The sequence below is a fragment of the Oncorhynchus kisutch genome, unplaced genomic scaffold (assembly GCF_002021735.2).
Source record: "Oncorhynchus kisutch isolate 150728-3 unplaced genomic scaffold, Okis_V2 scaffold1351, whole genome shotgun sequence".
Classification (NCBI taxonomy): Eukaryota; Metazoa; Chordata; class Actinopteri; order Salmoniformes; family Salmonidae; genus Oncorhynchus; species Oncorhynchus kisutch.
The window spans coordinates 25,672-41,499 of NW_022263296.1; the positions used below are offsets into that span (position 1 = coordinate 25,672).

The 15,828-nt window shown below is 42.6% G+C and overlaps 8 non-coding genes across 8 annotated transcripts; all 8 read right to left on the reverse strand.

Annotated features, from left to right (window-relative positions):
• Positions 1-3,498: 3,498 nt before the first annotated feature.
• trnaf-aaa (transfer RNA phenylalanine (anticodon AAA)) lies at positions 3,499-3,571 on the reverse strand. Its single transcript has one exon. It is a non-coding gene; the product is annotated as a tRNA-Phe (tRNA).
• Positions 3,572-7,498: 3,927 nt separating this feature from the next.
• trnav-cac (transfer RNA valine (anticodon CAC)) lies at positions 7,499-7,571 on the reverse strand. Its single transcript has one exon. It is a non-coding gene; the product is annotated as a tRNA-Val (tRNA).
• A 1,174-nt stretch (positions 7,572-8,745) lies between these two features.
• trnav-aac (transfer RNA valine (anticodon AAC)) lies at positions 8,746-8,818 on the reverse strand. The gene has a single exon. It is a non-coding gene; the product is annotated as a tRNA-Val (tRNA).
• Positions 8,819-9,585: 767 nt separating this feature from the next.
• On the reverse strand, positions 9,586-9,658 carry trnav-cac (transfer RNA valine (anticodon CAC)). The gene has a single exon. It is a non-coding gene; the product is annotated as a tRNA-Val (tRNA).
• Positions 9,659-10,171: 513 nt separating this feature from the next.
• Positions 10,172-10,244, reverse strand: trnav-aac (transfer RNA valine (anticodon AAC)). Its single transcript has one exon. It is a non-coding gene; the product is annotated as a tRNA-Val (tRNA).
• A 748-nt stretch (positions 10,245-10,992) lies between these two features.
• On the reverse strand, positions 10,993-11,065 carry trnav-uac (transfer RNA valine (anticodon UAC)). Its single transcript has one exon. It is a non-coding gene; the product is annotated as a tRNA-Val (tRNA).
• A 1,353-nt stretch (positions 11,066-12,418) lies between these two features.
• On the reverse strand, positions 12,419-12,491 carry trnav-cac (transfer RNA valine (anticodon CAC)). The gene has a single exon. It is a non-coding gene; the product is annotated as a tRNA-Val (tRNA).
• Positions 12,492-14,501: 2,010 nt separating this feature from the next.
• Positions 14,502-14,574, reverse strand: trnav-aac (transfer RNA valine (anticodon AAC)). The gene has a single exon. It is a non-coding gene; the product is annotated as a tRNA-Val (tRNA).
• Between the last annotated feature and the right edge of the window lie 1,254 nt (positions 14,575-15,828).

The following is a 15,828-nucleotide window of genomic DNA, read 5'->3' on the forward strand; positions in this document are numbered from 1 at the left end:
AACTTCTTCCATTTAAGAGTGATGGAAGCCACTGTGTTCTTGGGTACCTTCAATGCTGCAGAAATGACCAATCATTTGAATTTACCACAGGTGGACTCCAATCAAGTTAAAGAAATATCTAAGGATGATCAATGGAAACAGGATGGACCTGAGCTCAATTTCCAGCCTCATATCAAAGGGTCTGAAAACGTATGTAAATATGTTTTTTTTTAAATATTTTTTTCATTAATAAAAACTATATGTTATCGCTTTGTCATTATGGGGTATTGTGTATAGTACCCATTAAAAACTAGCGGTCACATCAAGCAGCTGTAATGACAGAAAATAATCTAGGTAGACTGCAAGGTTTAGACAAAACTCAACTGTTTCAAACCAAATGCTAGCCTCTGGGCATTGGGAAATATTGAATATTACAAAATGTTTCCGCACGGTTTCGAACCGGGGACCTTTCGCGTGTGAGGCGAATGTGATAACCACTACACTACAGAAATCTAATGTGTGGAAAACTAAGGGTGTGACTGACTTTCGCGTGTGAGGCGAACGTGATAACCACTACACTACTGAAACTACAATACAAAAAGAGGAGGTCGTGGAAAATATTAGGAATGTCCACAAGTCTACCTCACATAATATCCCAAATTGAGTACCACAGAAAGAGCCATAATGCCCATTAAAAACTAGCGGTCAAACAGGAAAATGGTTCCAATCGTTTTTCCACCATTCATATTCCCCACGGGGGATTTTAAAAACACTTGAAATAAGGGCTGTGTTTCTTGTCAGCTTACCCTGGCATGGTAAACTATTTGAATCATTATGTATCTCAGACCACACGTAGCAGGAATGTATTCAGAGCGCCCAAGCTAGCCACACATGCAGAGTGCGTTACGCGACTAAAAAAGGTATGTCTGAATAGCAAATATTGAGAAGTGCGAAGGAAAAGCATGAATTCCGAAATTGGGACCGAGTCCTAAGTGAATAGGCTTACTGTCCAATTTTTTTAAATATGTTTCCGCCCGGTCTCGAACCGGGGACCTTTCACGTGTTAAGCAAACATGATAACCACTACACTACGGAAACCTAATGAGTGGAATTCAAAGGGTGTGACTGACTTTGGCTGGGTGGGACATTTATCGCTCTCAGAACCTAATGAAATCAGAAATTACTTAGTCCATTAATTAAGCAATAAGGCTTGAGAAGCCGGGAATTATTGTGTGCCGCCGGCTCTTGGAAGAGGCTTGGTGGTTCAAAACATCTTCCATTTAAGAGTGATGGAAGCCAGTGTGTTCTTGGGTACCTTCAATGCTGCAGAAATGACCAATCATTTGAATTTACCACAGGTGGACTCCAATCAAGTTAAAGAAATATCTAAGGATGATCAATGGAAACAGGATGGACCTGAGCTCAATTTCCAGCCTCATAGCAAAGGGTCTGAAAACGTATCTAAATATGTTTTTTTTAAAATATTTTTTTCATTAATTAAAACTATATGTTATCGCTTTGTCATTATGGGGTATTGTGTATAGTACCCATTAAAAACTAACGGTCACATCAAGCAGCTGTAATGACAGAAAATAATCTAGGTAGACTGCAAGGTTTAGACAAAACTCAACTGTTTCAAACCAAATGCTAGCCTCTGGGCATTGGGAAATATTGAATATTACAAAATGTTTCCGCACGGTTTCGAACCGGGGACCTTTCGCGTGTGAGGCGAATGTGATAACCACTACACTACAGAAATCTAATGTGTGGAAAACTAAGGGTGTGACTGACTTTCGCGTGTGAGGCGAACGTGATAACCACTACACTACTGAAACTACAATACAAAAAGAGGAAGTCGTGGAAAATATTAGGAATGCCCACAAGTCTACCTCACATAATATCCCAAATTGAGTACCACAGAAAGAGCCATAATACCCATTAAAAACTAGCGGTCAAACAGGAAAATGGTTCCAATCGTTTTTCCACCATTCATATTCCCCACGGGGGATTTTAAAAACACTTGAAATAAGGGCTGTGTTTCTTGTCAGCTTACCCTGGCATGGTAAACTATTTGAATCATTATGGACCTCAGACCACACGTAGCAGGAATGTATTCAGAGCGCCCAAGCTAGCCACACATGCAGAGTGCGTTACGCGACTAAAAAAGGTATGTCTGAATAGCAAATATTGAGAAGTGTGAAGGAAAAGCATGAATTCCGAAATTGGGACCGAGTCCTAAGTGAATAGGCTTACTGTCCAATTTTTTAAAATATGTTTCCGCCCGGTCTCGAAACGGGGACCTTTCGCGTGTTAATCGAACGTGATAACCACTACACTACAGAAACCTAATGAGTGGAATTCAAAGGGTGTGACTGACTTTGGCTGGGTGGGACATTTATCGCTCTCAGAACCTAATGAAATCAGAAATGACTTAGTCCATTAATTAAGCAATAAGGCTTGAGAAGCCGGGAATTATTGTGTGCCGCCGGCTCTTGGAAGAGGCTTGGTGGTTCAAAACTTCTTCCATTTAAGAGTGATGGAAGCCACTGTGTTCTTGGGTACCTTCAATGCTGCAGAAATGACCAATCATTTGAATTTACCACAGGTGGACTCCAATCAAGTTAAAGAAATATCTAAGGATGATCAATGGAAACAGGATGGACCTGAGCTCAATTTCCAGCCTCATATCAAAGGGTCTGAAAACGTATGTAAATATGTTTTTTTTTAAATATTTTTTTCATTAATAAAAACTATATGTTATCGCTTTGTCATTATGGGGTATTGTGTATAGTACCCATTAAAAACTAGCGGTCACATCAAGCAGCTGTAATGACAGAAAATAATCTAGGTAGACTGCAAGGTTTAGACAAAACTCAACTGTTTCAAACCAAATGCTAGCCTCTGGGCATTGGGAAATATTGAATATTACAAAATGTTTCCGCACGGTTTCGAACCGGGGACCTTTCGCGTGTGAGGCGAATGTGATAACCACTACACTACAGAAATCTAATGTGTGGAAAACTAAGGGTGTGACTGACTTTCGCGTGTGAGGCGAACGTGATAACCACTACACTACTGAAACTACAATACAAAAAGAGGAAGTCGTGGAAAATATTAGGAATGCCCACAAGTCTACCTCACATAATATCCCAAATTGAGTACCACAGAAAGAGCCATAATACCCATTAAAAACTAGCGGTCAAACAGGAAAATGGTTCCAATCGTTTTTCCACCATTCATATTCCCCACGGGGGATTTTAAAAACACTTGAAATAAGGGCTGTGTTTCTTGTCAGCTTACCCTGGCATGGTAAACTATTTGAATCATTATGGACCTCAGACCACACGTAGCAGGAATGTATTCAGAGCGCCCAAGCTAGCCACACATGCAGAGTGCGTTACGCGACTAAAAAAGGTATGTCTGAATAGCAAATATTGAGAAGTGCGAAGCAAAAGCATGAATTCCGAAATTGGGACCAAGTTCTAAGTGAATAGGCTTACTGTCCAATTTTTTTAAATATGTTTCCGCACGGTCTCGAACCGGGGACCTTTCGCGTTTTAAGTGAACGTGATAACCACTACACCACAGAAACCTAATGAGTTGAATTCAAAGGGTGTGACTGACTTTGGCTGGGTGGGACGCCGGATACCAGACAGCATGCCCTCCGATTTGACGCACTGAACTCTGTCTGCAAAGTAATTGGTGAACCAGGCAAGGCAGTCATCCGAAAAACCGAGGCTCCTGAGTCTGCCGATAAGAATATGGTGATTGACAGAGTCGAAAGCCTTGGCAAGGTCGATGAAGACGGCTGCACAGTACTGTCTTTTATCGATGGCGGTTATGATATCGTTGAGTACCTTGAGTGTGGCTGAGGTGCACCCATGACCGGCTCGGAAACCAGATTGCACAGCGGAGAAGGTGCGGTGGGATTCGAGATGGTCAGTGACCTGTTTGTTGACTTGGCTTTCGAAGACCTTAGATAGGCAGGGCAGGATGGATATAGGTCTGTAACAGTTTGGGTCCAGGGTGTCTCCCCCTTTGAAGAGGGGGATGACTGCGGCAGCTTTCCAATCCTTGGGGATCTCAGACGATATGAAAGAGAGGTTGAACAGGCTGGTAATAGGGGTTGCGACAATGGTGGCTGATAGTTTCAGAAATACAGGGTCCAGATTGTCAAGCCCAGCTGATTTGTACGGGTCCAGGTTTTGCAGCTCTTTCAGAACATCTGCTATCTGGATTTGGTTAAAGGAGAACCTGGAGAGGCTTGGGCGAGGAGCTGCGGGGGGGGCGGAGCTGTTGGCCGAGGTTGAAGTAGCCAGGCGGAAGGCATGGCCAGCCGTTGAGAAATGCTTATTGAAGTTTTCGATAATCATGGATTTATCAGTGGTGACCGTGTTACCTAGCCTCAGTGCAGTGGGCAGCTGGGAGGAGGTGCTCTTGTTCTCCATGGACTTCACGGTGTCCCAGAACTTTTTGGAGTTGGAGCTACAGGATGCAAACTTCTGCCTGAAGAAGCTGGCCTTAGCTGACTGCGTGTATTGGTTCCGGACTTCCCTGAACAGTTGCATATCACAGGGACTATTCGATGCTATTGCAGTCCGCCACAGGATGTTTTTGTGCTGGTCGAGGGCCGTCAGGTCTGGGGTGAACCAAGGGCTGTATCTGTTCTTAGTTCTGCATTTTTTGAACGAAGCATGCTTATCTAAAATGGTGAGGAAGTTACTTTTAAAAGAATGACCAGGCATCCTCAACTGACGGGATGAGGTCGATGTCCTTCCAGGATACCCGGGCCAGGTCGATTAGAAAGGCCTGCTCACAGAAGTGTTTTAGGGAGCGTTTGACAGTGATGAGGGGTGGTCGTTTGACTGCGGCTCCGTAGCGGATACAGGCAATGAGGCAGTGATCGCTGAGATCCTGGTTGAAGACAGCGGAGGTGTATTTGGAGGGCCAGTTGGTCAGGATGACGTCTATGAGGGTGCCCTTGTTTACAGAGTTAGGGTTGTACCTGGTGGGTTCCTTGATGATTTGTGTGAGATTGAGGGCATCTAGCTTAGATTGTAGGACTGGCGAGGTGTTAAGCATATCCCAGTTTAGGTCACCTAACAGAACAAACTCTGAAGCTAGATGGGGGGCGATGAATTCACAAATGGTGTCCAGGGCACAGCTGGGAGCTGAGGGGGGTCGGTAGCAGGCGGCAACCGTGAGAGACTTATTTCTGGAGAGAGTAATTTTCAAAATTAGTAGTTCGAACTGTTTGGGTATGGACCTGGAAAGTATGACATTACTTTGCAGGCTATCTCTGCAGTAAACTGCAACTCCGCCCCCTTTGGCAGTTCTATCTTGACGGAAGATGTTATAGTTGGGTATGGAAATCTCTGAATTTTTGGTGGCCTTCCTGAGCCAGGATTCAGACACAGCAAGGACATCAGGGTTAGCAGAGTGTGCTAAAGCAGTGAGTAAAACAAACTTAGGGAGGAGGCTTCTGATGTTGACATGCATGAAACCAAGGCTTTTTCGATCACAGAAGTCAACAAATGAGGGTGCCTGGGGACATGCAGGGCCTGGGTTTACCTCCACATCACCCGCGGAACAGAGAAGGAGTAGTATGAGGGTGCGGCTAAAGGCTATCAAAACTGGTCGCCTAGAGCGTTGGGGACAGAGAATAAGAGGAGCAGGTTTCTGGGCATGGTAGAATATATTCAGGGCATAATGCGCAGACAGGGGTATGGTGGGGTGCGGGTACAGCGGAGGTAAGCCCAGGCACTGGGTGATGATGAGGGAGGTTGTATCTCTGGACATGCTGGTAGTAATGGGTGAGGTCACCGCATGTGTGGGAGGTGGGACAAAGGAGTTATCAGGGGCGTGAAGAGTGGAACTAGGGGCTCCATTGTGAACTAAAACAATGATAACTAACCTGAACAACAGTATACAAGGCATATTGACATTTGAGAGAGACATACAGCGAGGCATACAGTAATCACAGGTGTTGAATTGGGAAAGCTAGCTAAAACAGTAGGTGAGACAACAGCTAATCAGCTAGCACAACAACAGCAGGTAAAATGGCGTAGACTAGGCAACGGGGCCAACAGATAGAACAAACAAGCAGAATGGAGTACCGTGATTAATGGACAGTCCAGCGTGCATCAGCTATGTAGCCAAGAGATCAGTGTCCAGGGGGCAGCGGTGGATGGGGCAGGGAAGCTGGCCTGGCGAGTGTTATCCAGGTTAAAAAAAGACTAACAATGACTAAATAGCTTGTAGCTAGTTAGCTGGTTAGCTTCTGGAGGTTCTTGAGTGTGTTCTAAAAATAAATAAAAAATAATAGTGATTCCGTATCACATTGGGTGAGGCAGGTTTCCGGAAGGTATAAACAAATTAAAAGTCAAAAGAGATAAAAAGTAAATATGGGTCCGGTGAGCGTTTGAGACGCGGCGATTCAGGCGGTTAGCAGGCCTGTGCTAACAAGCTAACAGTTTGTAGGCCCGGGCTAGACAAGGTAGCAGTTAGCGGGCCGGAGCTGGACAAGCTAGCAGTTAGCAGGCCGAATTAGCAAGCAGGGAGATAGCGAGGGCTAGAGAGTTAGCCTTTGGGGGACGTCGCGATGGGGTGAGTCTGTTTATTCCTCTTCATGCGATGACATCGGTAGACCGGTCGTGGGCCCGGGTATTGTAGCTCAGGAGTAGCACAGGTGCTACGGCCGGGCTAGCTTCAAGCTAAGTGGGTGGAAACGCTAGCCAGGAGTAATCCGAGGTTGCGGTTTAGCTAGATAGCTAGTTGCTGAAAAATCCAGCTGAAAGATGTTCCATTTGCGGTGGGAATCCGGGGATGAAAAATAAATAGGTCCGTTGTGCTCTGGTTAAAGTCGCGTTGTACGAACAGGCGAGAGCTTTCCGAACTACAGGTTAGCTGATGACCGGTTAGCTGGAGACCGCTAGCATACCCGCTGGTTAGCTGGCTAGCTTCAGTTGAGGGGTCCCGAAGTAAATATAAATACTTTAGGAAAATAGCTACATTGGGTGAGTCGGGTTGCAGGAGAGTATTTGGAAGCTTAGGGTTTAGCAAAATGTTTTCAAAGAGATATGTGGAGAAAATATGTAAAAAACGAAAAATAAACGATATATACAGGGACACGACAGGACAGGACGACCTACTGCTACGCCATCTTGGGCTAATTACGGGGTATTATGGGGTATTGTGTATAGTACCCATTAAAAACTAGCGGTCACATCAAGCAGCTGTAATGACAGAAAATAATCTACATTTTAGTTTGTTTTACCTTGGATTATATTGCCATTTATTTGGATATATCCATTACAATGACCCTGATAAATGAATTTGCCTGGCTCAGAGAAGCTGTCAGTCTGGTCACATTCATACAGATCGCACGGAGGAGGTCCCCCAAAAAACGGCAACATTGATCCACAGGTCGAAGAGGTAGACAGCAAGGTTTAGACAAATCTCAACTGTTTCAAACCAAATGTTAGCCTCTGGGCATTGGGAAATATTGAATATTACAAAATGCTCCCGCCCAGTTTCGAACCGGGGACCTTTCGCGTGTGAGGCGAACGTGATAACCACTACACTACGGAAACCTAATGAGTGGAATTCAAAGGGTGTGGCTGACTTTGGCTGGGTGGGACGTTTATCGCTCTCAGAACCTAATGAAATCAGAAATTACTTAGTCCATTAATTAAGCAATAAGGCTTGAGAAGCCGGGAATTATTGTGTGCCGCCGTCTCTTGGAAGAGGCTTGGTGGTTCAAAACTTCTTCCATTTAAGAGTGATGGAAGCCACTGTGTTCTTGGGTACCTTCAATGCTGCAGAAATGACCAATCATTTGAATTTACCACAGGTGGACTCCAATCAAGTTAAAGAAATATCTAAGGATGATCAATGGAAACAGGATGGACCTGAGCTCAATTTCCAGCCTCATAGCAAAGGGTCTGAAAACGTATGTATATAAGTATTTTTTTAAATATTTTTTTCATTAATAAAAACTATATGTTATCGCTTTGTCATTATGGGGTATTGTGTATAGTACCCATTAACAACTAGCGGTCACATTAAGCAGCTGTAATGACAGAAAATAATCTAGGTAGACTGCAAGGTTTAGACAAAACTCAACTGTTTCAAACCAAATGCTAGCCTCTGGGCATTGGGAAATATTGAATATTACAAAATGATTCCGCACGGTTTCGAACCGGGCACCTTTCGCGTGTGAGGCGAACGTGATAACCACTACACTACGGAAACCTAATGTGTATAAAACTAAGGGTGTGACTGACTTTCGCGTGTGAGGCGAACGTGATAACCACTACACTACTGAAACTACAATACAAAAAGAGGAAGTCGTGGAAAATATTAGGAATGCCCACAAGTCTACCTCACATAATATCCCAAATTGAGTACCACAGAAAGAGCCATAATACCCATTAAAAACTAGCGGTCAAACAGGAAAATGGTTCCAATCGTTTTTCCACCATTCATATTCCCCACGGGGGATTTTAAAAACACTTGAAATAAGGGCTGTGTTTCTTGTCAGCTTACCCTGGCATGGTAAACTATTTGAATCATTATGGACCTCAGACCACACGTAGCAGGAATGTATTCAGAGCGCCCAAGCTAGCCACACATGCAGAGTGCGTTACGTGACTAAAAAAGGTATGTCTGGATAGCAAATATTGAGAAGTGCGAAGGAAAAGCATGAATTCCGAAATTGGGACCGAGTCCTAAGTGAATAGGCTTACTGTCCAATTTTTTAAAATATGTTTCCGCCCGGTCTCGAACCGGGGACCTTTCGCGTGTTAAGCGAACGTGATAACCACTACACTACGGAAACCTAATGAGTGGAATTCAAAGGGTGTGACTGACTTTGGCTGGGTGGGACATTTATCGCTCTCAGAACCTAATGAAATCAGAAATTACTTAGTTCATTAATTTAGCAATCAGGCTTGAGAAGCCGGGAATTATTGTGTGCCGCCGGCTCTTGGAAGAGGCTTGCTTGGTGGTTCAAAACTTCTTCCATTTAAGAGTGATGGAAGCCACTGTGTTCTTGGGTACCTTCAATGATGCAGAAATGACCAATCATTTGAATTTACCACAGGTGGACTCCTATCAAGTTGAAGAAACATCTAAGGATGATCAATGGAAACAGGATGGACCTGAGCTCAATTTCCAGCCTCATAGCAAAGGGTCTGAAAACGTATGTAAATAAGGTATTTTTTAAATATTTTTTTGATTAATTAAAACTATATGTTATCGCTTTGTCATTATGGGGTATTGTGTATAGTACCCATTAAAAACTGGCGGTCACATCAAGCAGCTGTAATGACAGAAAACAATCTACATTTTTGTTTGTTTTACCTTGGATTATATTGCCATTTATTTGGATATATCCATTACAATGACCCTGATAAATGAATTTGCCTGGCTCAGAGAAGCTGTCAGTCTGGTCACATTCATACAGATCGCACGGAGGAGGTCCCCCAAAAAACGGCAACATTGATCCACAGGTCAGAGAGGTAGACAGCAAGGTTTAGACAAACCTCAACTGTTTCAAACCAAATGCTAGCCTCTGGGCATTGGGAAATATTGAATATTACAAAATGTTTCCGCCCGGTTTCGAACCACGGACCTTTCGCATGTGAGGCGAACGTGATAACCACTACACTACGGAAACCTAATGTGTGGAAAACTAAGGGTGTGACTGACTTTCGCGTGTGAGGCGAACGTGATAACCACTACACTACTGAAACTACAATACAAAAAGAGGAAGTCGTGGAAAATATTAGGAATGCCCACAAGTCTACCTCACATAATATCCCAAATTGAGTACCACAGAAAGAGCCCTAAAACCCATTAAAAACTAGCAGTCAAACAGGAAAATGGTTCCAATCGTTTTTCCACCATTCATATTCCCCACGGGTGATTTTAAAAACACTTGAAATAAGGGCTGTGTTTCTTGTCAGCTTACCCTGGCATGGTAAACTATTTGAATCATTATGGACCTCAGACCACACGTAGCAGGAATGTATTCAGAGCGCCCAAGCTAGCCACACATGCAGAGTGCGTTATGCGACTAAAAAAGGTAAGTCTGAATAGCAAATATTGAGAAGTGCGAAGGAAAAGCATGAATACCGAAAATGGGACCGAGTCCTAAGTGAATAGGATTACTGTCCAATTTGTTCAAATGTGTTTCCGCCCAGTCCCGAACTGGGGACCTTTCGCGTGTTAGGCGAACGTGATAACCACTACACTACGGAAACCTAATGAGTGTACTTCAAAGCGTGTGGCTGACTTTGGCTGGGTGGGACATTTATCGCTCTCACAACCTAATGAAATCAGAAATTACTTAGTCCATTAATTAAGCAATAAGGCTTGAGAAGCCGGGAATTATTGTGTGCCGCCGGCTCTTGGAACAGGCTTGGTGGTTCAAAACTTCTTCCATTTAAGAGTGATGGAAACCACTGTGTTCTTGGGTACCTTCAATGCTGCAGAAATGACCAATCATTTGAATTTACCACAGGTGGACTCCAATCAAGTTGAAGAAACATCTAAGGATGATCAATGGAAACAGGATGAACCTGAGCTCAATTTCCAGCCTCATAGCAAAGGGTCTGAAAACGTATGTATATAAGTTTTTTTATTATATTTTTTTCATTAATAAAAACTATATGTTATCGCTTTGTCATTATGGGGTATTGTGTATAGTACCCATTAAAAACTAGCGGTCACATCAAGCAGCTGTAATGACAGAAAACAATCTACATTTTTGTTTGTTTTACCTTGGATTATATTGCCATTTATTTGGATATATCCATTATAATGTCCCTGATAAATGAATTTGCCTGGGCCAGAGAAGCTGTCAGTCTGGTCACATTTATACAGATCGCACGGAGGAGGTCCCCCAAAAAACGGCAACATTGATCCACAGGTCGGAGAGGTAGACAGCAAGGTTTAGAAAAACCTCAACTGTTAGCATCTGGGCATTGGGAAATATTGAATATTACAAATTGTTTCCACCCGGTTTCGAACCGGGGACCTTTCACGTGTAAGGCGAACGTGATAACCACTACACTACGGAAACCTAATGTGTGGAATACTAAGGGTGTGACTGACTTTCGCGTGTGAGGCGAACGTGATAACCACTACAATACTGAAACTACAATACAAAAAGAGGAAGTTGTGGAAAATATTAGGAATGCCCACAAGTCTACCTCACATAATATCCCAAATTGAGTACCACAGAAAAAGCCATAATACCCATTAAAAACTAGCGGTCAAACAGGAAAATGGTTCCAATCGTTTTTCCACCATTCATGTTCCCCACGGGGGATTTTAAAAACACTTGAAATAAGGGCTGTGGCTCTTGTCGGCTTACCCTGGCATGGTAAACTATTTGAATCATTATGGACCTCAGACCACACGTAGCAGGAATGTATTCAGAGCGCCCAAGCTAGCCACACATGCAGAGTGCGTTACGTGACTAAAAAAGGTATGTCTGAATAGCAAATATTGAAAAGTGCGAAGGAAAAGCATGAATTCCGAAATTGGGACCAAGTCCTAAGTGAATAGGCTTACTGTCCAATTTTTTAAAATATGTTTCCGCGCGGTCTCAAACCGGGGACCTTTCGCGTGTTAAGCGAACGTGATAACCACTACACTACGGAAACCTAATGAGTGGAATTCAAAGGGTGTGGCTGACTTTGGCTTGGTGGGACATTTATCGCTCTCAGAACCTAATGAAATCAGAAATTACTTAGTCCATTAATTAAGCAATAAGGCTTGAGAAGCCGGGAATTATTGTGTGCCGCCGGCTCTTGGAAGAGGCTTGCTTGTTGGTTCAAAACTTCTTCCATTTAAGAGTGATGGAAGCCACTGTGTTCTTGGGTACCTTCAATGCTGCAGAAATGACCAATCATTTGAATTCACCACAGGTGGACTCCTATCAAGTTGAAGAAACATCTAAGGATGATCAATGGAAACAGGATGGACCTGAGCTCAATTTCCAGCCTCATAGCAAAGGGTCTGAAAACGTATGTAAATATGTTTTTTTTTAAATATTTTTTTCATTAATAAAAACTATATGTTATCGCTTTGTCATTATGGGGTATTGTGTATAGTACCCATTAAAAACTAGCGGTCACATCAAGCAGCTGTAATGACAGAAAACAATCTACATTTTTGTTTGTTTTACCTTGGATTATATTGCCATTTATTTGGATATATCCATTATAATGTCCCTGATATATGAATTTGCCTGAGCCAGAGAAGCTGTCAGTCTGGTCACATTTATACAGATCGCACGGAGGAGGTCCCCCAAAAAACGGCAACATTGATCCACAGGTCGGAGAGGTAGACAGCAAGGTTTAGACAAACCTCAACTGTTTCAAACCAAATGTTAGCCTCTGGGCATTGGGAAATATTGAATATTACAAAATGCTTCCGCCCGGTTTCGAACCGGGGACCTTTCGCGTGTGAGGCGAACGTGATAACCACTACACTACAGAAACCTAATGAGTGGAATTCAAAGGGTGTGGCTGACTTTGGCTGGGTGGGACATTTATCGCTCTCAGAACCTAATGAAATCAGAAATTACTTAGTCCATTAATTAAGCAATAAGGCTTGAGAAGCCGGGAATTATTGTGTGCCGCCGGCTCTTGGAAGAGGCTTGGTGGTTCAAAACTTCTTCCATTTAAGAGTGATGGAAGCCACTGTGTTCTTGGGTACCTTCAATGCTGCAGAAATGACCAATCATTTGAATTTAGCACAGGTGGACTCCAATCAAGTTAAAGAAATATCTAAGGATGATCAATGGAAACAGGATGGACCTGAGCTCAATTTCCAGCCTCATAGCAAAGGGTCTGAAAACGTATGTAAATATGTTTTTTTTAAAATATTTTTTTCATTAATAAAAACTATATGTTATCGCTTTGTCATTATGGGGTATTGTGTATAGTACCCATTAAAAACTAGCGGTCACATCAAGCAGCTGTAATGACAGAAAATAATCTACATTTTAGTTTGTTTTACCTTGGATTATATTGCCATTTATTTGGATATATCCATTACAATGACCCTGATAAATGAATTTGCCTGGCTCAGAGAAGCTGTCAGTCTGGTCACATTCATACAGATCGCACGGAGGAGGTCCCCCAAAAAACGGCAACATTGACCCACAGGTCGGAGAGGTAGACAGCAAGGTTTAGACAAACCTCAACTGTTTCAAACCAAATGTTAGCCTCTGGGCATTGGGAAATATTGAATATTACAAAATGCTTCCGCCCTGTTTCCAACCGGGGACCTTTCGCGTGTGAGGCGAACGTGATAACCACTACACTACGGAAACCTAATGAGTGGAATTCAAAGGGTGTGGCTGACTTTGGCTGGGTGGGACGTTTATCGCTCTCAGAACCTAATGAAATCAGAAATTACTTAGTCCATTAATTAAGCAATAAGGCTTGAGAAGCCGGGAATTATTGTGTGCCGCCGGCTCTTGGAAGAGGCTTGGTGTTTCAAAACTTCTTCCATTTAAGAGTGATGGAAGCCACTGTGTTCTTGGGTACCTTCAATGCTGCAGAAATGACCAATCATTTGAATTTACCACAGGTGGACTCCAATCAAGTTGAAGAAACATCTAAGGATGATCAATGGAAACAGGATGAAACTGAGCTCAATTTCCAGCCTCATAGCAAAGGGTCTGAAAACGTATGTATATAAGTTTTTTTTTAAATATTTTTTTCATTAATAAAAACTATATGTTATCGCTTTGTCATTATGGGGTATTGTGTATAGTACCCATTAACAACTAGCGGTCACATCAAGCAGCTGTAATGACAGAAAATAATCTAGGTAGACTGCAAGGTTTAGACAACACTCAACTGTTTCAAACCAAATGCTAGCCTCTGGGCATTGGGAAATATTGAATATTACAAAATGTTTCCGCACGGTTTCGAAACAGGGACCTTTCGCGTGTGAGGCGAACGTGATAACCACTACACTACGGAAACCTAATGTGTGGAAAACTAAGGGTGTGACAGACTTTCGCGTGTGAGGCGAACGTGATAACCACTACACTACTGAAACTACAATACAAAAAGAGGAAGTCGAGGAAAATATTAGGAATGCCCACAAGTCTACCTCACATAATATCCCAAATTGAGTACCACAGAAAGAGCCATAATACCCATTAAAAACTAGCGGTAAAACAGGAAAATGGTTCCAATCGTTTTTCCACCATTCATATTCCCCACGGGGGATTTTAAAAACACTTGAAATAAGGGCTGTGTTTCTTGTCAGCTTACCCTGGCATGGTAAACTATTTGAATCATTATGGACCTCAGACCACACGTAGCAGGAATGTATTCAGAGCGCCCAAGCTAGCCACACATGCAGAGTGCGTTACGCGACTAAAAAAGGTATGTCTGAATAGCAAATATTGAGAAGTGCGAAGGAAAAGCATGAATTCCGAAATTGGGACCGAGTCCTAAGTGAATAGGCTTACTGTCCAATTTTTTAAAATCTGTTTCCGCCCGGTCTCGAACCGGGGACCTTTCGCGTGTTAAGCGAACGTGGTAACCACTACACTACAGAAACCTAATGAGTAGAATTCAAAGAGTGTGACTGACTTTGGCTGGGTGGGACATTTATCGCTCTCAGAACCTAATGAAATCAGAAATTACTTAGTCCATTAATTAAGCAATAAGGCTTGAGAAGCCGGGAATTATTGTGTGCCGCCGGCTCTTGGAAGAGGCTTGGTGGTTCAAATCTTCTTCCATTTAAGAGTGATGGAAGCCACTGTGTTCTTGGGTACCTTCAATGCTGCAGAAATGACCAATCATTTGAATTTACCACAGGTGGACTCCTATCAAGTTAAAGAAATATCTAAGGATGATCAATGGAAACAGGATGGACCTGAGCTCAATTTCCAGCCTCATAGCAAAGGGTCTGAAAACGTATGTAAATAAGTTTTTTTTAAAATATTTTTTTCATTAATAAAAACTATATGTTATCGCTTTGTCATTATGGGGTATTGTGTATAGTACCCATTAAAAACTAGCGGTCACATCAAGCAGCTGTAATGACAGAAAACAATCTACATTTTAGTTTTTTTTTACCTTGGATTATATTGCCATTTATTTGGATATATCCATTACAATGACCCTGATAAATGAATTTGCCTGGCTCAGAGAAGCTGTCAGTCTGGTCACATTCATACAGATCGTACGGAGGAGGTCCCCCAAAAAACGGCAACATTGATTCACAGGTCGGAGAGGTAGACAGCAAGGTTTAGACAAACCTCAACTGTTTCAAACCAAATGTTAGCCTCTGGGCATTGGGAAATATTGAATATTACAAAATGTTTCCGCCCGGTTTCGAACCGGGGACCTTTCGCGTGTGAGGCACACATGATAACCACTACACTACAGAAACCTAATGAGTGGAATTCAAAGGGTGTGACTGACTTTGGCTGGGTGGGACATTTATTGCTCTCAGAACCTAATGAAATCAGAAATTACTTAGTCCATTAATTAAGCAATAAGGCTTGAGAAGCCGGGAATTATTGTGTGCCGCCGGCTCTTGGAAGAGGCTTGGTGGTTCAAATCTTCTTCCATTTAAGAGTGATGGAAGCCACTGTGTTCTTGGGTACCTTCAATGCTGCAGAAATGACCAATCATTTGAATTTACCACAGGTGGACTCCTATCAAGTTAAAGAAATATCTAAGGATGATCAATGGAAACAGGATGGACCTGAGCTCAATTTCCAGCCTCATAGCAAAGGGTCTGAAAACGTATGTAAATAAGTTTTTTTTTTAATATTTTTTTCATTAATAAAAACTATATGTTATC